This window comes from Urocitellus parryii, unplaced genomic scaffold (genome assembly GCF_045843805.1).
Source record: "Urocitellus parryii isolate mUroPar1 unplaced genomic scaffold, mUroPar1.hap1 Scaffold_79, whole genome shotgun sequence".
In the NCBI taxonomy this organism is placed as follows: Eukaryota; Metazoa; Chordata; class Mammalia; order Rodentia; family Sciuridae; genus Urocitellus; species Urocitellus parryii.
This window is the reverse complement of record NW_027554171.1, coordinates 310,680-334,371: the sequence shown is the minus strand read 5'-3', so window position 1 is coordinate 334,371 and position 23,692 is coordinate 310,680. Positions and strand designations below refer to the sequence as shown.

Sequence of the window (23,692 nt, the reverse complement as noted above, 5' to 3'; positions counted from 1 at the left end):
GAAACTCTCCACAAATTGTTTCTAAATCCTAATCAACATGGCAGATATGTTCAACGTAAAACTAACTATAAGTAGGCCTTTCTAAGTCCTAAGGTCATTCTTTGCCTCAAATAATCCTCAATCCAATTGCTCTCATAAAGTCAACTGTCCTTTTTGTTCAAGTTTATTTCTATTTTAAAACATGAATAATATAAAGCAAATAGCTTTACTAAAAACAAGAAGAGGGTCTGGGGGTGTAAATTAGTGGTAGAATGTGTGCTTTGCATGCATGATGGCCTAGGTTCAATTCCCAGAAGAAAGAGAGAAAGAGAGGGAGAGAGGAAGGGAGGGAGAGAAAGAAACAGGAATATCTTTGTCAATCAATTTATGATCCAAATTCCAAAGTCAGAAGCTTCACTGATGAGAGGGCTACCGGCACCTTCACCGGCTGACTAGTGTGATCCAAAGTCTTGCCTCGTGGCAGCCCACAGAACAGCTTGAGGCTCTTGGTTCAGCCAGAAATCTATGCAGGGTTTTGTCAAGCATATTTCTCTGGAATGTGGGAGCCAGGAATGGACTCCATAAAGCCCTGGGTTCCACACCCAGCACCACAAAGAGAGAGAAAGCACAGTGAGCTGGCTAACTTTCCCAAGATCACAATGCTAATTATGCTGGAGGCTGGACTGTAACTCGGTCCCCAGCTCTAAGCACAGTTCTTCTTCAATAAAAATTTGGGATTGTAGACAACCTCTGATGCCTATACCCCCCACTTCTTTGTTTTCTATTTCTGTCACCCTCTCTCTCATCCATCCTCCCTCTCTTCCCCTCTACCCCCCCATCTTATTCTCCTTCTAATCCTTCTCCCCTTTGTCCCTCAGTTCCCATTGCCATGCCTCCTGGCTTGGTGGAAGAAAAATGATGCTCCAATTCCCAGCCATGGTGTCATGAGGAAGATATCCAAGGCCATCTCTTTAGCTGCTCAGGATATAGACCTCCCTCTACAGCTGATTGCTTTTCTTAAACAAAGGTGATTGCTACTTGTCTGCCTGAATTCGACTTTTATTTTCTGCATAACCTCTATATTAGATAGCTCAACAGATTTTGGTGGTTGTTATTTTTGGTGTCTAATTAGTTAATACCTAAGTCTCCCATTGCTACATGAAGCTACCAGTTAGATGGAATAGAAGTAGAGGCAGTGATTATAACTCCAAAGAAAGCAACCACGATAAATAAGGTGATAATGATTCATAGGAAAGCATAACTGCTCACCACTGCTAATTAATAGATGAAATTATATCACAATAAAATCTCAAGCTCTCTAAGCTCCTATGCTATCTTGGGGGGGAGTCCTAGTCAGATGAGATAAAAGAATTATGAAACTAAAATTTATCTTTTTGTTATCCTGTGGTGGAAAAGCATGTTTTGACTTATTATTTCCAATTCATGCTTTTAAACAAAAATCAAACAGAAATTTATCATACATGTAAAAACTATCAAAGACTGGAAAAGCATGCTATGTGTAGAACTAAAACTTCTTCCGAGAACCTTTTGTGGTTGCCAACAGTATTGAACTACCATTCTAAAAACTAGAAAAAATGAATTAAAATAGCCCCTCAGCTGCCACCTAGTCTATGGCACTTAAGATACATTCATATATACTTCTGCTTATCAAAATAACTTGCTCTAGCTTCAGAGCCTTCAGATCTGGAAACCTGTATCGCATCATTCAGAATACATCCTCTTTTTATACTACAATTTACAAGAACCCACTCCTTCCATGTCAACTCCAGCTCTCAGAGCTGAGATAAGGGCAGAAAATACTGCTTGGTGGGGGAGGGTATCATCTCTATTTCCAGACTTCTCCACAGGGTTTGGTTGGAATTGATGCAACAGGATCAGCAAACTATAACTGCAAAGAAAACTGTCTGAGAAAGATAAAACTGGATTAGAAGGCAGATAAGCCCAAATTCCTAGTGATGTTCAGATCTGCATATCACATGCACAGTCACTGGAGGAAATCTGCACTCCTTCTTTCACTAGAGCCTGAAATATAAAATCCTGTCTGCAATACTCCCTTTGGAGGGAGGGGGGCTCTGAGAGGGCAGGGCTTCGAGAAGGGATTTGCATCTGTGACAAAGACTCTCAATCCACATTCATGGTAACCCAACTAAAAGGAGTGGCTATTTGCATCAGTGGAGCTCTCTTAAAATTTTCAATGGTGCTACCTATGAATGAAGAAGTATGAGATGCTTTGTTGACCTGGAGGTGAAGAAACAGCAAAATAAGGAGCTCAATGGCTCCAGTGTTCTCTGACTCCATTTTTCCCCCTCCATTTTTGTGTTAAGCCACTAGCAATTGGGGGGAGTAGAGAAGAAAGAAATGAAAGAGAAGAGAAAGGAGGGAAGGAAGGAAGGGGGCTTTCATTAAATTCAGTTTTCTTCTTGTGGAAAGTCATTGGAATAATAATAATAGAAAGTGATGGTTAAATATTATCTCAAAGTTTCACCTAATCTTCACAACCAACCTGGAGGGGTCCTTTCATTATTCCATTGGACAGATGGATTAAGGGATTTTCCCAAGGTCACCATGAAGTGATGGAGCCTGGTTTTGCACTGAAGTCTGTGCACCCCAGGTATTCATAGTCATAAGAACATCAAAAAACGGATCTCTCATAAATTTTAGTGTTCTGACAACTCCAGTACTGACTCACATGTCCTCGTCTCCATCACTACTGAACTTAACTGTCATTGTCTGTCTTTCTCCAGGATGCTAGAAACTCTTCAAAGATCCCCCAAAGACCTTTTTATTTTCCAATTCGGTGGTAGTCTCAGTCGCTGCTTCTTTGATCTCACCAAAGTATCAGATTTCTCACACCAAGCCCCTGAAGCTCAAGATTGCCTCAGTTTGTATATCACCACTTCTCCTATATATTTTTCTACCTCTTTTTTTGGCCTGTTCTTCTTGGTCTGTCTTCTTGACTCCCTTCAATGTCAACAAGCTCCATGGCTCCATGCTCCACTGGTTATTATCCCCACACACCCACACCCACAGGGAACTCACACCATCTGTGAGGTTATTCTATTACCTTGTTCATGTGGGCATCTCCCAGATCCACGTCTCCATCTCTGAACTCACCCTAAGGCCCCAAGTGGATATCACTATATCACTCAGCCTCAAGCTCTAGAAGCCCAAACCAGTTTCATTATCTACAACCATCCTTGAAAACCAGACTTCTAATAACAAAAACTCTCTCCTGCCTTTATTTCCTGTCTGAATAGCTGGCAACACTGTCTTCATACTTGTCCTAACAAGAAATCTATGAGAATGCCTCCTCTCCTTCCTACCCTGCATCTCAGGAGCTACCCAACATGGGTTTTCTACTCACTCATTCAGATCAAGCTGCCACTTCATTTTTGCAGTCAGTTGACACAATTTCACTCAAGCCACTGCAAGGAGTCTCCTAATTGGTCCCTATGACCACCCTTCCAGTCCAATCTCTCTCACAATGAGCAGCTCATTTCAGTCCCTTCCTGTACATCCTCTAATAGCTGCCCATTGCCTACAGATAAGTCCAGATTTTTGCCCACAAGACCCTTCAACCTTTCCCTACCACCTTCCCACCTTATCATTCATTCAATGCACTATGTCAATTCCCCTAGTGTACTGAGCATACATAGCCCTCTTGTGCTTCCACCTGCCATTTCCTCTGACTGGAATATCTAGGCTTCTCCATATTCATATCCTACCCAGCCTTCCAAAGCCAGTTGCAGGCTCCCCTGTCTGCATTCTGTTGCAGTCCTATTGTAGCACTTGAAACACTGTTCCAACTCTTATATTCTATATCTGTCTAATACTAGACTGAGTGGCTCCAAAGCAGGGATTTTAGTCTGTTTCATATTTTGGTTATAATGTGGCACAGTTACAGTAGCAATTGGTACCTAAATGAGAATCTGAAATAATCAGTGGCATATGAATATCAAGCAAAACAATAAATAAAATATTAACCAACTGAATCTAGCAGCATTTTTTAATGCACTGAGACCAAGTAGGATTTATTATGGGAATTCAAGAATGGTTTGCTGTTAGGAAATAAAAGATAATAATTTGCAGTATTGGGCTGGGGATATAATTCAATCAGTGGAGTGCTTGCCTTACATGCTCAAGGCCCTGGGTTCAATCCCCAGCACCACAAATAATAATAATAATAATTTTAAATATTAATAGATGTAAAGAAAAAATTCACATGATTATCTCTCTAAATACTGAAAAGATACTTGGGAAACAACAGCTATCCTAAATAAAATAGTAATTGATAGATACTGCCTTAACTTGTATAACTGTAGGTAGATCTCAGACCGAAAGCCAAAATCTTACATTAAGTCAGGAAAAAACTATAGACACTACTATTTAATATCATGTTAGAAATATTAACCAATATAATAATCAAGATAAAACAGACATACATCCAACAAAGAGAGTTACAACATCTATATTTGAACATCATTTTTTATACTCATGAGTATTAATTTTTTTAAATGAACGTGTTAGTAGAATTTAATAAAGCATTAGGATTATACTAATATGTAAATCAGTATTCCTCATGAATATAACTATCACTTAGAAGAGATAATGGAGGTAAAGACTTCATTCATAATAGTAACAAAAGATAACACCTAAGAAATTTGAGGAGAAATGTGCAAAACCTACATGAGGAAACTCTTAGGAATTGTTGAAATGTAAAATTGTTGAAAAGAAAGCCATTTCAGGTTCTTGGGAAAGTCTCAGCATCATAAAGAAGCCAACTATCTCCCCAGATTAACATGCAAGTGTAACATGGTCCCAGTGAAATTTTTTTTTTCTGGAGTTAGGCAAGTTTATTCTAAAGTTCATAAGGGAAAATAATCAGGAAGAATAACCAATGATTCCTAGAGAAGTAGGGGATTGTTTGGGTCAGAGAGAGCTAGTCCTACCAAACATTAAAAGGTGCTATAAAGTTTCTAAAATGGTATGGAATTGGTGCACAAGGAGACCAACAAATAAACAGAATAGAAAATCCAGTAAAAGATCCAAATATAACTGGAATTTTGTTTTATGATAATGGTGGAATCTTAAATCTCAATAGGGGAAAGATGGATGTATTAATAAAGGGTTTGGGGGCAATGGATACATATTTAGAAAAAGATAAAATTGATCTCTACCTTTGTGATACCTCCAAATAATCTCCCAATGGATCAGAAATCTAAATACTAAAAAGGCCACTCCATATAAGAAAGCAAGCATGGTAAATTCCTATCATACCTAGAAATAGTGGACAGACCCACTTTTAGCCATGATTCAAAATCCAATTTTCTCAGATGAGTTCCAGATCAGGTCCAAAGGCAAAACAGGATGATAAATACAAACTAATCTGGTATTCTGATAATTATCCCAAGAGTAATTTAGGGATCTTTTTGTACCTATACAAGTAAACTTAGATATTTCAGATTGGTGCATATAAGTATGAAAGGTCAATTGAGAAACCAGTCTAAACAATGTTCCTTTGTCATAGTAAGAAAATAGAGAAAGTTTTCAAAAAGGAAAGAAAAGATGCTTATGAAGCTTGTGACTTGAAAGTGGCTTAGTTTTGTATTCCTGAAAAGAGACAGGGGACCCTCACACACACTGACCAATTTACAATCTTTTCAAAGACAGAACAGCCTAGAAGTCCAGCAGTCCTGCTGAAGTACCACTGAATGTTCAGCTGCAGGGCTCTTCCTCTCAGAAGGTCAGGACAGGGCCCTCAGGCAGGGTTTTCTGTTGGAAAAGTACTGACAACAGCATCTCAGCTGAATGCATTCAGAAACAAGGAAGTTCCCTTCCCACCCCCACCACAAGCCAAGAGAATCTAGTCAATTCAGTCTTGACACTCTTGCATATTTTCCCCAACCTCTCTGCCCCCCAAAAGTGAAATTACCATCCGTGAGCCCAGATAATTATAACCTTCTCAGGCAGGGGTCTTGGAATCACTTATACTGCATTAACAGTGACCCCCCAAAAGATTTGGGAGACAAAGCATGCTTGGATTTATGTTCCTTATCTAACTTTTTCCTTCTTTTTGTGACCTAAATAATTATCTCAAGCCTCTGGAATTCCAGGGTGAGGAAAAGATATCATGCTCATCTCTTTGCTATGTGAGATTGTGTGTCTTGGTACAGCACCCAACACATAATGTCAATAAGTGTTAGCCATTCGTAACCATCATTATTACCATCACATTATTAGCTGATTAATAGCACAAATTATGATATGATGCCAAACAGCAACTGAGGGGTGGACTAAATTTTAATTGACTAAATCCTTCCAAATGCTAACAAACTACCAGCCTCAGCCCCTTAAAAGTCCCATATCTAAGGCAATAATCCTATCTACAATGAGTGTGGAAGAATTGATTATAGGCCAGGGATTTTTGCAAAGTGAATTAAGTTACTACAAAAACTGACCATGTTGTTTCCACAATTAAAAGTCTAGGAGAATGAAATGTCATTATTCCATAGCTTGCTAAGCCTTAAAGAAGAAATTACAACTCTCATGGCTGTACTGGGAATGTTGTTATAAACTCCTACAATGTTTCAGAAATTATTTCACGATAAATGCTGCAGGACGTTTTCATTATTGATGTTATCAAATAACTACTCCTCTGTCTACAGTACTTCCAAAATGAGAAATTCTAATGAAGCTTTTAGAAAATAACCATGTTTTCTTAGAAGGAGATTTCAACTATAATTCCTTTATGATTAATGAATACTTAAAATGCAATCTCTACTTTTTCTATTTATAAAGTGTTTATGATGGCTTTGAGGGGACCTTATACATAGGGTTATTTTCCATACCCCTCTTTTGGAGCCAGTAAAATGCAGAAATATGTATTTATATCTCCCCAAGTCTAGACTTCTCTGGGCCCTGGCTATTTAGAGTCCATGTTTGGTGTTTTTAACCCCTAGGACACATTCCTTTCTTTCATCTCTGTGATTCCTGGCTTCCCTTCTCAGGGTGTCTGGCTAATCTTGCTCATATTTCTGGGGCATAAATGGGCTCAGAATATTTGGCTGCAAAAGGAACATAGTTCTGGACCTTCTCTATATAAAAGAAGATTTTCTTTTATTGATATAGAAATGAACAGATGCCTGATAACCTTTGGCCAACCTGAAACATTTCTTTGTACTTTATGGAATTTCTTTGGACTGATGTTTTGCAGAACTTACACAGTCATTTCAAAAGTTCTATCACCCAATAATAGAATGATCTGAGCTAACTCAAAAATAAGAAACTCATTCCTTGGCCTCTTCTGGCTTGGTGTCTTAACCATCATCCAGAAAGCAGAAAAGACACTCTCACCACTGGACATTAAATAATTTTATATTTACACAGTGGAACACTGTAGTGGGTAAAATAACTGTCCTCACTTAGAAACCCAACACTTAACACATCTGCTGCAGGCTGCTTGGCCCCGGGTCGAGCAGGCTAGCTGAGCTCCGCTCTTGCCGCTGCTGTTGCCGAGCACTGCCTGCCGCACCCCTGCTGAGCGCTTCCCTGCTGGGCTGTCAGTGCACGCCCGGCTTGCAATCTTGCAACCCGGTTGGGCACAAAAACACAAGCCAGTCAAACTGAGACAAAGTTTTCTTTTGTGAGAGGCCGTGTGTGTCCCCTAACAAGTGGGTCCACCACGTGTGTTCTACCTGAGGGGGGGGGCTCCACTTCCCCCGGAACACCCTCCTACCATCCTTTCCCAACCAATGGGAACTCTCCCATTACAAGAGTGACATGAGTAACCTGAGTCCCGAAACTGGCCCAGGTAAACAGCAGGAGACAATTACCATAATGTAACTTAACATAATCATAATCTGAATGGCTGGCTGGCAGTCACTAAACCCAAAGGTGCCTGTATCAATATTTTTGCTGTGGCTCCTAGCACACATCCACATTCTTTTGTTTTATCTGACCACTACCACTTACCAGCACTAGAAGAGAAATGATATAAACTGAGTATGCCCTTTTTATTGACTAAGGTAATAAAAGTCAGTACAAATGTTTTACAATCTGCCAACAGGCACAAATCTCTCCTTACTCAGGTAAATTGCTATTGGAAAGATGAATTCAGAGAATCATTAAACAGTTATGTGAGCTCACCCTTGTCATTTCAACATTGCAGAATCTTGAAATAGCCAACAACAAACTGTTTTAAGATCAAATCTTCCTCCATTTTCCATTTCTTTCCAGAAAACTCAAATTCCATCCATATGAACTCAAATCCATTATCATCCTCCTCTCTGTGCTCTATCCAGATCTGGGTCTCCTATCATCACCATTTTCAGTCTCAGTCAGCACCATCACCACCAACCTCGCTACCCAGTAACATCCAAGTCATGTCACCTTCTATCATGAAACCCTGTCATCCATGGGGCCACATAATTCCTAATAGTGCTCAGAGTAGAGCAGTAACTCTCAGATCACCATAGCAATTTAATAATTTGAGGGACCAACCAGATACCCTGCAGGGACCTTCCATAACCTCATCTCCTCTCCTTACCCAACTATCCCAAAGATAAAACTAAGGGATCAGGGCTTGCTACCTACAAATTGACATAGTGTGAGAATTAATATGGCAGTGTGATATTTGGGAAATATACTAATGAAATTAGAACCTGAAAGTTGCTAATTTTTTTAGGAAATAAATTCTATAACATGAATCTAACAAAATCGTTTCTAGTTAATAAATATCAACCAGCACAGTTTACACTGAAGAATGGAAGTACTTTTTGAGCTTTACCTTGGATAATTCTTACAACATTCTAACAGTTTGAATCTTTTTTATTAGAAATGTAATGGGAAAGTTAAAAAATAGAGAGGAAAACTGATTTATTCAATGTCAGAAAATAAACCAGTGGTGGAGAAAGAACCATAGCCAAATCCATCCTAAAATAATAGGGCTCCTGGGTATACTATTCTGCCTTTAATGTTTAACTACTTACCTATGAGACTTGTAATGATAACTAGCAGAATTTAATACTCTATTAAGGAATATATTCCCCAAATACATTTAAGTATCTTAAGCAAATTACAAAGATTATTTTTACTAATATCGCTCAAAAACATATCTTTATCTTCCAGCCTCTAAATCTCCAGGGTGAATTACTTGCTGGAGTACAATGACATCTCTTTGTTCTAATGAAACTTAACTCCTTTGGTGCCTGAGGGCTTCAGAGGTCCACAGTTTGCTCATAAATCCTGCCCATGAGGATTTATTGCCCACCATTCATGGTTCCCAGAACATGGCAATTGTTTTATTAAAATGTTATGAATAGCCACAAGAGGTGGCACACTTCTGTAATCCCAGCTGCTGGGGAGACTGAGGCAGGAGGATCACAAATTCAAAGCCAGCCTCAGCAAAAGTGAGGTGCTAGGCAACTCAGTGAGACCCTATCTCTAAATAAATTGCAAAATAAGACTGGGGATGTAGCTCAGTGGTGGAGTTAAATCCCCAGTGTCCTAAAAAAAGTTGTGAACATTAAAAGGTATAATGGAAATTGGACCTAATGAGAAAGTAGAAATACTTACACACACACACACACACACACACACACACACACACACCTAAAATTATTATTCCTAGAGACATAATAAAATATTGGTAGTTAAAATTGAGGTCCCATATCTCATTACTAATCATGAGCTTAACCAAAAGCACCCTCATTACTGGCTACATCCCTTGTATCTAATGTCATGCTTCACTGAGCTACTTCACATCTAAACTCAGGCAACTATGGTTGTGTTATACTCATATATGCACTCATAGTGATCCTGATGACTACCCCTGTGATGACAGCTCTTCCCTAGATGCATGCCTGGATCACTGTGAGACAGTGTGCAGCACTGAGGTTCAGCCCATCCAATGCTGCTTCTGGAGCTATCACCTTGCTCTGACAATATTATCAGTTTCCCAACATCAATAAAGTTGGCAAATATATTGAGCTACCTCCTTTAACACTGAATGACATTTCCAGGAAGTTTCATCAAAAACAAAAATCCAATTTGTCACATGACCTCACAAATCATAATGGATGCATTTAAGTTTCAATGTTTGTTTCTTCTTCATGTAAGTTTTCCTTCCCCTCTTCCATTGTTATGAAAAGAATCTGTTTTGATTTACTTTTGCGACTGAAGAGCACTCAAACTACAACACAAAGAATTTATTATAAGAATGGGTTCTCTAGAATATTCTAAAATAATTTGGTAGGCTGCAACTTACTAAGATTGCCAAATATCAAATGCTATATGTCTTCAAGAACCAAGACCAAGGTTCTTTAAATCTTTATCAGATGGTCTAGTCCCATTACATAACCTCACAGAATGCCACACTCCCTCCTTCCTAGCACTCAACACAAGTGAATAAATAAATTATGAACTGCAACTTGTAGTTAATGTCTGTATCCTCCATTAGAATACAATCTCTATATAAACAAGGACTGTATGTTTCTGTCATTTTCTCTGCTGTTCCTGACACTTTGCATTCAATGGGAAAGGAAATCAATGAATACTGGCAAATCATCATAAGAGCAAATAAATCTGTGAGTGAAAAAATGGTGTTATATTGGAGGGTCTAGCAATGCAAAGGTGAAATAAGTTTTCAGACTTCCTGGGATTTATTCTTAGAGTGTCCTGGAAGATTTATTAACAACCTATAAAAATGGCAAACTTACAACAATCCATGAGTTAATTATTCTTGAGAAAGGTTATGGATTCAGAAGACCAATTCTGGTGGTGAATTTTCCATATTTTGAATTTTATAACAGTCTGTGGGGATTTGTTTAATTTAACCCTTGTATATAAAAACATCAAAGTGTTGTTTGGGTAAACAGATGAGGCAAGCAGATGCAGTTATTCCTAAACTCCACTACTCGAAATCACAATATTTCATTTCATGGAAATATAAACCAGAAAATGTCATTGAAGGGTGACAGAAACCTCCACAGCAACCCACCGTTTTCTTGATATTTCTCTCTAACTACTGATAAAAACTCTTTGAAGTGGAAAAGTAAATATTATCATTTGATAGTACTTGGACCCAACAATGCAAATACAATTGCATTGTGTTACACTCTGGGGGGCTCCCCTGCAGGTCACACAAAGCAGCAGGGTTGCTATGGAAGAACCAATGTGCCTTAGCGCAATAGTAGGCCAGGATGTGGTACTGCTCTTAGGAGCTATCCACCTCTTCTTAATCTTCCTCAGATACACACACACACACACACACACACACACACACACACACAGAGGCAGAAAAAGGGCTGGCCTTTGAATGTGTTTCTGTTTCTGTAATCCTGGGGAGGAAGAACCACAAATATGCGATGGGAAACGACAACACCCAAATATCAGCTTGCTGTTACTGCTCCCATTGACATTCTTGTAAAGGATCCCATGTGGGGATGGGAAGAAAGATTTCATAAGCAGTCTGGAGTCCCGAGTGGCGGCACAGCCAGACAAACCACCTGGGGCATCCACCTGGGGCATCCCGGGTGGACCATGAGGCCTGAAGCTGCGGGTGCGCCAACACACTCCTGAGCTAGTTCCCCTGCCCCATGGGGCCTAGGTAAGGGTCCTCCCCAGGGCCGCCATCTGCGCCCCATAGTGTGTAAAGCAGCCCCCTAAATAGCCAAGACCCCTCAGGTGGCGGCGCTGCTCAGGTTCACGATGGGTGGGGCAGCTACTACTCCCCGTAGTTGTCCTGGCCACTGCCCTCCCGGGACATCCCCCATCCTGGGTCGCCCTCCTGGCTGTCCTGTCGCGCCGCTCACCTTGCCCGGGAAGGGCCCCCGGGAGGAGCACCTTGAGAGCCTGCCTCTTCAGCTCCACCAGGCTGGCGTTGCAGTTCTAGCACCAGACGCTGAGGTCCCAGCCGGGGGAGGAGCCGCCGCCGCTGCCAGCGCCCGGGGAACAGGTGCCAAAGCCCGGCGAGCCGCCCAGGGAGCCCGGCGAGCTAGTGCTGATGCCCGGAGAGGCGGGACCGGGGATCCGGTGAAGGAGCTCGGGGACGAAGTGCCCGAGCCGGGGAACGGGGTCCCAACGAGCCTGGCGCCGAGCCTGCGCCCACAGGGGTAGGCCAGCTCCCAGAGCGATTCCTCCTATGCTTTCCTGTACCAGCTCTCAGGGGAGAAGGGAGCCACGGACTTGGTGGGCGAGCAGACCTCATTCACCTGCAGGGTGTCAGGGGCCGAGAAGCAGTGGACTCCCGCTCTCTGGAGCTGGGCCGGCCTGGGGGCGCCGTTTTGCCCACCCGCCGGGGCATCCGCATGCCACTGAGGCCTGGCTGAAAGCCCATGGGCTCTGGTTCCGGGCTGCTGCAAGCCCTGCAGCTAAGTTGCTCTCCATCTATCTCGTTAATTGTCCTAAGTTGATTCCCCGCCTCCCTGACTTCTGCTCCGGTTTCTGGGTGCCGGTTTCTGGGTGCCTGAGGTCAGGAGAAAGGTTTACTTGAAGGGTTTTTCAACGGTTTCTGCAGGGGGTACCCACAGATTCAGCGCCCCAGTGCTTTTGGACCTGGCACCCACCACTCAGAAAGAACCCAGTTACAAGATGCTAGCAGACTCTATTCTGAGGGTCCTGTGACTTATGGGTTTTTATTCATTCGGGGAACAGCCCACCAGATCCTGCCGGTAAAATGAAGAGATCTCCTAGATTCTGGGAAAGGATCCGTTCTACCAAAGGCAGAGAATTCATGGGAAACATGTTTTACGGCTTAAATCTGCCTAGAAGTCCAGGAATAAGGCAAAAGTTATGGGTCCAGGGAAAATAAAGGATTAAACGGACTGAAAAAAATCTGAGATTGAAGTGAGTGTGCGGGTGTCCTCGCAACAGACTCGCCTCCGCACACAGCAGAGATGTCCCTGCAGCGCGAGGAGAGCTCAGATCCGGCGCGCTGGCCGCTGGCTCCTGGGGATAACTCTGCCAGAGCCACCCTTTCCGGAGAAGGAAAGAACCCCGGCAGAGATGGGTCTGGTAAGGCGTCTGAACCCGTCACAACTTACCCCGTATTTCTTGCCCGGTTGGAGACTGCAGCGCAGGCCGGGATCCATTTTAAGGTGTGGCGCTCCTGCCTGATTTTGCGAGGCTGAGGGCCCGGCTGCTGACCGAGAAGTTACTGGCGAGTGGCCTGTGTCCAGGGCTCTAATGAAACAACGCTGCGGAGCCTGGAGCTGAGGAGAAGCGCTGAGCGAGCATGGTTGGATGGAAATGCTGCGCCTGAGCCTTCCCCCGCCCAAGTTCTTTCTCTTCCTGGTAAGGCTTGCAGGTCTGCCTTTGAAACTCTGTGTAAAACGGATTGAGTCACAAACAGTCCGCAAACATGCCGGGTCCTCTCCCCGCCCTTTGTTCTCCAAGACCTGCCCAGCAAACCTTGTCTAGAATTGCCCTACCACCCCAGGACAAGCCAGGGAGCCTCCCTCGGAACCACAGCCAGAGGACTGGGGACCTTCGGCCCCGCCCGCCGGCTGCACCCTAATCTGTGAAGTACTAAACCGGCCATGGTGAGCCGAGGACCTAGCGGGGTGCTGGAGAGCAAGGGAAACTGAGGGATTCGCTGTGCTGCTCAGGAGCACCCGTACCGCGCGGGCCTGAAGAGGAGGCGTGGCCCGAAGTGGCCTTGGCCTCTCCTTGCCCGGGGTCGGTCCCCTCACCCGACTTCCACGCTTTTCTTCCCACATCCGGGATCTGTGGGGTTTCCAGAGCACCCAGTCAACGCCCCCTCCCCTATAACCGCTCCCCCTCCACCCGCCCCTCACACAGTGCCCAGAGGCGCAGGAAGCCGGCATGTGTCAGGCTCCACACGTGGCTGCTCTGGGGTGTCATTTTTAATTTCTCTGGAGGACATTTCTTCTGGTGAGCCAGCAGGTCTATTTTGTTGTGACCTTTAATTAACACCCTGAGAGACACCTCCTGAAGGACCAGCCCAGCGCTGGGATCACGTGAGGTGTAATGGCATCCCCAAGCTCCCAGGAGAGACCGGGTCTGGAGGTAGGTGAGGGAGCAAAGGACTTCTAGGGCTTTCCAGTCGGGGGCTTGGTTCTGAGATATGGGTGAGGCAGGAGGGGGCAGGAAGAGAAAAATTGGGGGTACTGGAACTCTGGGCAACGCCCCCCACCCCACTTTCCTGGGGGAAAAAATCTTTCTTGTCCTCTCTGGTGCTGCCATTCCCCCTACACCCCCGGGCTGCAGCCTTTGCCTGGGAATATGTCACAGATACCAAGGCGAGGTAAGAAGGGCAAAATAAAGATGTTGAGAACAGTGTGGAAGTTTCCATTACGTTCCTACTAACAATTTAAAAGCGATCATATCAGTAGAGAACCTTAGGGGGAATAGGAACACCTCCAGGCAGCACAGGCCAGCTCCAGCCGAATCTGTATTCCATATAGGTGCAGCGGAAAATATTGTTGCCATTAGGTATGGGCTGCTTATCAGCCGGAAAGCAGCGTGTGGCCAGGTGAAATGGACGAGCTGGTGAAGACGCGGGTGGGAAGGTGGGATGTGGAGGGGGAGCAAATGGGGAGCTGCGCGATCCACCATGGAGACTGATGAGCCGGGAGCTTATCTGATTTGCATCCCAAAGTATCTGGGGCCCCAGATTGTGTTTTATGGGTTCGGAGAGCCCTCTGTTGATAAAAGTCTATAACTGGAGGCTCCACAAATGATTTGAAGCGTTTAAAAATGTAAACGCAGTGAAATGCAAAAATTTTAAACGCATAATTCTGTGCGTTTTTATAAATGTATGCTCATTTTTATAAATTTTATACTCTTGTATAATCCACTACCCCAATTAAGATATCAGTTTCCATCACTCCAGAAAATTCTTTCCTGCCTCTTTAGGCAGGCAGTCGGTCCCTACTCCTCATAAGAAACCACTGTTCTGATGTCTATCACCATAGATTAGTTTTGACTGATCTCGAATATTTTTGTACATAGAACTCTTTTGTGTTTGGCTTAGCATACGTTTTCTTCATTCCATGTTGCCTTTTATGGGTCAGTTTTCCGTTATTCTGTTTCTCATTCCTCCATCTCTCCCATCCTCTCTTATTAATTGAATAATTTTTAGTATTTAATATCATTCTTCTATTGGGTTTTTGTTCTAATGATTACAATATGCATATTTAACTTACTATGGGATAATTAGTGTTAATATTGTACTACTTCACCTAAAATGTAAGTTTGCAACAGTTCAATTCCATTTTCTCTCTCACCTTTAGGCTAATATTTGAATATACTTTATGTGTATATACATTATAAGATCCTGTTTTAGCTAGCTTTTTTGATGCTGAGACCAAAATACCTAACAGGAATAGCATAAAGAATGGAAAATTTATTTGGTGATGGGTCACAGTTTCAGATGTCTCAGACCATAGATGGCCAACTCCATAGCTCTGGCCCAAGGTGATGCAGAACATCATGGACAAAGGGCATGGCAGAAGAAATCAGCTCAAGACATTGTAATCTGGAAGCACATAGAGAGGGCTTTGCTCACCAAGAACAAAATATAAACCCCAAAGCCATGCCCCAGTGACCTACCTCTGCCAGCCACACCCCACTTGCCTATTACCTCCCAGTTAATCCATATCAGTGGATCAATCCCCTGATTAGGTTACAACTTTAATACTCTAACCATTTCACTACTAAATGTTCTTGCATTGGCTCATACATGATCTTTGGGGGGTACACCTCATATCTAAACCATAACAGGCCCACAATACAATTTTATCAATTTTACTTTAAACAATCTGTCATCTTTCCATGAAAAGAGAAAAAAATTCAGTGTTTTGTATATACCTAGTTTTTTATAATATTTATTTTTTTAGTTGTAGATGGACACAATACCCTTATTTTATTTATTCATTCATTTTATGTGATGCTGAGAATTGAATCCAGGGCCTTGCAAGTGCTTGGTGAGTGCTCTACCACTGAGCCACCACCCCAGGCCCTATACCCAGTTTTAACATTTCTGAGACTGTTCATTTTTTTCCCTATTGTGCCAAATGTCCAACTAGATTGTTTCCTGAAGAACTGCCTAAAGAAGTTCACATAGCATTTTTTATAGTGAGGGTTTCTTTACAACATATACTTTCAGATTCTGCTTATCTGAAAATGTCTTTATTTCACTTTTGGGTTTGAGGAATGGTTTAATTAGATGTAGGATTCTTGGTTGGCAGTTATTTTTCTGCCAGCCCTTTAAGAATGTCATTCATTGTCATTCCATGCTTCTGATTAAAGGTAAGCAGTAATTCTTATGGACATTCCCCTGCATGTATTGCATCCCTTTTTTTCCCCTCTGGGTGCCTTGAAGATTTTCTATTTATCTTTGGTTTTCAGAAATTTGACTGATGTTTCTGGATATGATTTTCTACATTTATCCTGCTTAGGTCTGCTGAATTTCTAGGACCTATAAATTGATTGGTAAGTTTTTGATCAAATTTGAGCAATTTACAGTCAATGTTAAAATACCCTTTCTGCCCTATTTTATCTCTTTTTTCTCTGTTTGGGACTTTTGTAAATGTGTATGTTATTATGCTGTTTGATATTATTCTATGGGTTACTGAAGTTCTTTTCATTGTTTGTATTTTTATCCTTATATTCTACGTGTTGTATAACTTATATTGTCCTTCATTAAATTCACCAATTCTTACTTCTTCTATAAGGCCTATCCAGTGATTTTTTTCATTTTAGATTGTGTGTGTGTGTGTGTGTGTGTGAGTGTGCGCGCACGCACACATACATGCACACTCACACAGGAGAAAGAGAAAGAAAGACATTTCCATTTCATTTGTTCATTTCCTTTAACTCTTTGAATGTAGTTATAATAGCAGCTTTAAAATTCTTTTCTTTCTTTTTTTTCCCCCAGTGCTAGAGATAGAACCCAGGACCAAGTGCACTACCACTGAACTACATCCCTGTCCCTAATCCTAATGCTTTTCTGAATTCCAACATTTGACTCATTTGGGAACCACTTTCAATTAAATGATTTTTCTCTTTGACTCTGAATCACATTTTCCTGTTTCTTTTCATAGCCAATAAACTTTAACTGCATACTGAATATTGTGGATACTACATTGTAGAAATATTATATTCTGTTGTCTTCATTGAAGAGTACTGATTTTTTAGTCTAGCAGGCAGGTAAGTTACCAGTGGATCACCTTGAACTTGGAGAGGCTTGACTTTTTACCTCTAATGATTATAATATGCATCTTTCATTTGTCACAGCCTACATTGGAAATACCTCTGCTTCAAAACAATGTTCATTGACAAGTACACTGCACAATTTCTACACTCAGGAACCCCTGGTGTACAACCTTATACAAGAGAAACCTCACAAGCATTCTTAGAATACTCTTGCATTAACTACCATCATAAAAAATTAACTATGTATAGGAACATAAAAACAAACAACGTTGGAGATGTGCTTGAAGCTATTGACACCAAATATAAATTCTCAAGAAAAAATAGCAGAAAATACCACCTTCACACATTTCAATAATTTCACTCATTATACTAATAAATCATATCTTGCAACAATAAGAAGGAAAACTATACACTAGAATCAGCATGAATAAAATTCAACTTAATAAACCATACAATAGGAGAACACTTATAATGTTTCATGGAATTGGAAACACACATGAACACACAGTGTGACACATTGGAACTCAACTAAGCCACATTTCATACTTCTAGAAAAGAGTCTAGTGGCATTATTTGACTATAGAGCACTTCCTATTGCATCATTCATAACACCATATAGTCCACAATATGATCTCCAAACAGAAACCCAGACATATAACAAAATGTTGGTCATGTCTCTATAAGAACTAATGAGAGTAACAAGATTTATGAATACATCTCATAGTATAGATGACAACAAATGTACATCCATATTATCTGTATTCTTTTTGGGTGACCAAGTAGGTGCAATACACATGGACAACAGATTAGACTTTGAAATTTCCTTATATATAAAAACAGACAACCAAATATACATAATACCATAACCAGATAAAGGATAAGACCCTAAACTTAACATAAGTAGTGCTGTATGGATAGATGATTATGTAACACCAGACATACTGATAGGATTGCTGCACTGGAGTCAATGTAAAATTCAATACACCTACTTCTACCCCAGGTATAAGATAAAAGCAGCAGACAAAAGGCCTTAATCATGGTGGAAACAGCAGGCATGAATTTTGATTGAGTATCAAAATATATAGAGTAGATCATAATATGCTCTACGATTTCTACATGCTACTACAAAAATGGAATAAGCCATGGGAATTAAGTCAAAATTATTTTGTGGCTCAACAGCTCTGTTTAAAAAGAACTTTAATTGCTAAAAGATCATGGCAGAAACAGGAACATGTATTTATTTGTATTATCCATGTCCTCTGAAAGATGTTACATCAGGGACCAACACCAACCATGTATAATTGATAGAAGAGGTATTAATGCCACACATAAACTATTTACAGCACATTACCCATCATGAATGAAATTCTATAGAGAAAGTCCAAGGCTAACAACAATCACCTTATGTAATACCAAATATACAAATTCCTTCACAAATAATTGTAAATCCCATAATTCAGAGGATAACATTAACTATTGACACAACACTATATGCTAAGGAGCTATATAGGAGATGCCATAAAAAAAGAAATGCATATTCCAACAATACAAAGACAACACATTAGAAAAACAAGGGAGATTTTAGAATAGATAGCTATAGCTGGACAGCTATAGCATTAGAATAAATCTTTAGTGCAAAACATAGAGGACATGGATGTTAGAATTACAGTCCTGGAACACATTAGAGACAGAAATTCATGGACTAAAAATAATTTCCAGATCTTTATATACAATCACAGATATCATACATCAAGCTGAACTACAGAGGTGAACTATAGTTCAGACACTAACAGCCCATAAAGAATATTATGATGCTTTTATACAGAAAATGGATAAGAGAATGAAATAAATAAACACATAAAACCACTAATATCAGAAATTAGCCTCAATGGAACAATTTTACTGGAAGTTTCAGTGATACCAATTGACACATTAACTTACCTATACATAAACCATCATATAAACCATCATGAGTTACATGTATCTAAGGTCACTATAATTGTGAAGAAGTAATACGATTCAGAAATAATCTTTTTGCTGTCTGTTCACCTAATACCTTTAGCATAACTATCCATGTAAACACATATACCCTAAACACAAACAATTACAACCACACAAAACACATCTGACAGCAACTCCCACAGTGAGGATTATTATTATTATTACTCTGAATATTCTGACACCAATATATGTTTTGGTAAATGTAAAACAACCCATGAAGCACATGGAAGTTGACATTATACACTAAATCAGGTAAATGTATAACAGCTTTCTCAAATCAACAGATACAGATAAAACACACATTACAAACTAATATGGTATTTGAAGAAAATTAGAGGATAAACCAGACATACAATTGGAATGTATGAAGCAACTTCAAAACCAGACTTAACATATTATACAACAACTACAAAGACAGGATGCCCAAATAATATTGGATATAGCACACCTTAATAACAGAAATCACATTGTCTCACCAGTAGTACATGTAATAAAAACAGATTATTTATCATACAAACATAATGTAGTCAATAGATTATGATGCTCTTGGGCAGATTAACTCTATAAGCTCCTCAAGTTTGACACAGTATGCTGGCACATTCCAAAATGGTTCCAGGACATAAAAGAAATTCTCCACTATGCACTGCTAATATGCATATTCATGATAGCCTTAAAATTTTTAATATGCATGCTAAATGGAATAAAAAAATTAAAACAAGACACAAAGAACTTAAAACACATGTAGGTAATATTAGATGGCTATGGGACCACTCTGCAGTCACCTCTGAATAAGGAGAAGTGGATGTAACATATATGAATAACACCTGCACTTTACAGCACACTTGGATATTGTTGGACCCAGTTATCTGTGTTAACACCCACCTGGATTTCCTGAGAAACAGACTGGGAAACTGAAAATACCATTTTATGACATTGATTGAAAATTACTTCTGCCTTCCATTTGATGCTAACATTTTGACATATATTGGTTGTAACAACCTAATGATTCTTGCAAAATTGTTATAAGTATTCTTAAATTTAGGGTTAAGACTTTGCTGTGTGCTTAAAAACTTTGGAGTACTATATAGACACACCTTAGTTGAGCTGCTGTGGCAGATAATTCCTAACAGATTCACTAGAAAATTAAGATATTTAGGATTTAAGAGAAGCTGGGAACAATAAAAAGTGAGACCATTTATCAGAATTTGACAGATGTTTTAATGACAACCAGACCAGATGTTTCTGACCCCAGGATAAGGGATGCCATGGAGAAATCCAGTGGTAGCTGATAAGGATTGCTAGGGGAAGGTCAAAAAGCCTCAAAATATAGTGTAAAATATAGAGCTAATGGACAGGGATTCAGCCAATAAAAACAAGGGTGCACTTGAGCTGGAGAGCCTGATGAGGACCTGAACTTCCAGCACTTGTCATCATTCTCCTGATCCTCTGTGTGATCCTCATCAATCTCAAATTCTACAGCCTTGTCTGGACCTTGTTGAGAGACTTAACATCTCCCTATGACCCTCTCCTCAACTGATCATCCACTCTATGCTGGGAAAAGCCTGCCTTGGTTCCAGACCTGATCACTGTGATTTGAGTGAGTATGCATATGCTAGACATAATACCTAAGACTTGAGACTTTTGAATTTAGCATGCAGAGAGAATTTCTGTCACTAGCCTCTCATGACTAAGTGTGCTTTGCAATTCTTAGTATTAATCTAGAATTGTTTGCTGTGAATTGATTATGTCTATTGCAGTGCCTACCAATAAGGATTTCTGTTTTCTTGATTAAGAACCTATAGAGTAAAATTATATTGAGTAATTTGAATGAATAAAGCATTGAAAGGGGCAGAAGCGTGTGGACATTCTTTATTTCTCCCTTGACTTCATAAGTCACAATTTTGCCCCCCTGTGACAGGTTGTTATTATTTTTAAAGTATAAAATTAAGGGATTCTTATCACTAAAGATTATGTTTGTCTCCAATTCTAAATGTTGACTTTATTTTTGGTATTATATCTGTACTTTGACTGTTATTAGGTTAAAGATGATTGCTAGAAAATACTTCCTAAACTTGTACATGTTGGGTTATTGGGAATATATGGCTATGTGTTTGCTCTCAAAGCAGAAAAATAAAAAATGCAGAACTTATGATACCAGAAACACAAACATACAGACATCACACTTGCCAGAACATACTGTCTTGGTCTCCAGCACCCACTTGAAGGATTTCTAGAGTTTAATAAATAATATAGTTAATTTTTCTCAAATCTCAGTATTTGAATAATCATCTTTGTTCTTCTGTACATTAATGGAGTAACTACATTTTTGTTTTGGTGAGAATCATGTCTGTTTTGGATAAGTTATAAATGAACTAGTATGATACACAGACTTTATAAACATTATGTAAGTTATAAGAATATGAATCCAATTTATAGAAATATAATTCTGATAAAAAGTGAGATCACATTATTTTGATGCTTATTATAACGCCTCTATCCCTTCCTGTAAATAAATCAGAATTTTTTTATATATCACTTAATTCAAGGGCTTATCACAATTATTCATACTATATATCATAAACTGAATTAGAGAACAAATTAAATATAATTGCTTTTATATGACTGATAGATAGTCAACTTATTTTTCATTGCAGAATAGCAAATGAGACTGTGCAGAAAGATGTATTTTAGTCTTGGCCATATTTCATTATGGATTTAGACTTAATGACGTGGATTTATATACACATTTGTCTGTTGAAATCTCAAATTTACGAGTACAGTTAGTCCATATTATTTTTCCCAGGTACTCACAGTCAGCTATGACACATAGAATCGGAAGAATTACCCACTAAGACTGGGTTTTTTGGGCTCAGTGGTATAGTACTCACCTAGCATGTGTGAGGCACTGGGTTTGATTCTCAGCACAACATAAAAATAAAACAAAGATACTGTGTGTCCACCTACAACTAAAAATAAATGTTAAAAACAATTATCAAGTAGGAGCATGTGAACTCATGGCAGAATAAAGATGATTCGCAGGGAGACTCCCATGCCAGTTGTACTTAATACCTCAAGTCTTGATTTTATAACATTTTCAATGTTGGTCAGTAAATCAGTGACAGTACCAGTCATACCATGTCCTTGGCAAAATAGGGTGCAGCATAATTACAAAGGAGTGAGGAGGGATGGAAAAGGGAGGAACTGAGGTACAAGATTGACCAAATGATGTATGTACGTATATGAATAGACCTCAGTAAATTCCACCTTCATGTATATCTATAAAGCACCATTTTATTAAACAATAATTAAATGGAAGGAAGACAAATAAGGGGCATGGAGTAGAGGAAGGAGAAAAAAAGCAAAATAAAAGTACTGGGAATAAAATGTAGCAAATTATATCCCATGCATGTACCCATGTCAAAATGGACCCCACTATTATGTATAATAAAGTCCTCTAATAAAACATTTAAAATGAGGAAAAATATATATACACTGCCAATTAAACTGAGAATTTCTCAACCAAATAAAAATGTAATTGATGTGTTTAGTTCCAAAAAATTATGGAATAAGTTTTTAATAAATGCTGATTTTATTAAGAATGATAGTATTGGGGGGGCATAGGGGGAAAGATTGGTTGAGAAACGAGCAGCAAGGAGCACTAGTGAGGAGAAGAACTCCAAATTATATTGTACTCTAGAGGATCCCAAAAGACAACAAAACTCCAATTTCTGTGCACCCATTCACACTTTCTCACAACATTTATTGGCTATCAAGCCTCATAAATTTTCTAGTCTACCCCATATATGATTCTGCACAGAGTTTTTAATGGGAAACTTGTTTACAGATTAGGGGAATAACTGGCCATTCTTACCATACCTTTGATAAACATCTGTTCTTGGGCCTGAAGCCTGCACAGGTGCATTTATACTTCAAAGGGGAGTGGTCAGACTCTCAAGAGAAGTTCTCTACAATCCAAGTTGTAGGGACCCACAGTCAATCAGGCTTCCTGGAGAAAGACTGAGAGATGGCAATGGAATTGACACCTTACCTAGGAGTAGGTTTCTTACCATAGTATTTTTACAATTTCATTTTCCAACCAGGTCTGTTTTGTCATCACAAGGTAACAAATAACTTAGTGGTCTTAACACACTTTTCAATTTTTCAATATTTTTTTTAATACTTTAACACTGAAAAAAAAACATTAATACATCAAAGAAAACAAGTAATTAATTGCACTTGGGACCCATCCCCTCACGCTCAGGAATCTCTATCAGCATTCCTGCTTATTCCCTGCCAGGTTCACAGAAAACAGTGAGGTCACAGTGTTAAATGATGAGAGGCACAGTCTCAAGAAACGGTACTTATTTTCAGTGATACTGTACAAAATAGTGAAGGAGAGAGCTGGGATCAAGCTAGGTTTCCCTCAGATCTGAGGGCCGGGATAAGCCCAGCCTGCATTCCTAGCTTTTATTTATTTATATATTTATTTTATTTTTTTTACAAATCTCAATACAGC

General features: G+C 39.9%; 1 pseudogene; it reads left to right on the top strand.

Moving 5' to 3' along the window:
* The first annotated feature begins 13,986 nt into the window (after positions 1-13,986).
* LOC144252974 (ankyrin repeat domain-containing protein 60-like) overlaps positions 13,987-23,692 on the top strand; it is a 35,828-nt pseudogene continuing 26,122 nt past the window's right edge.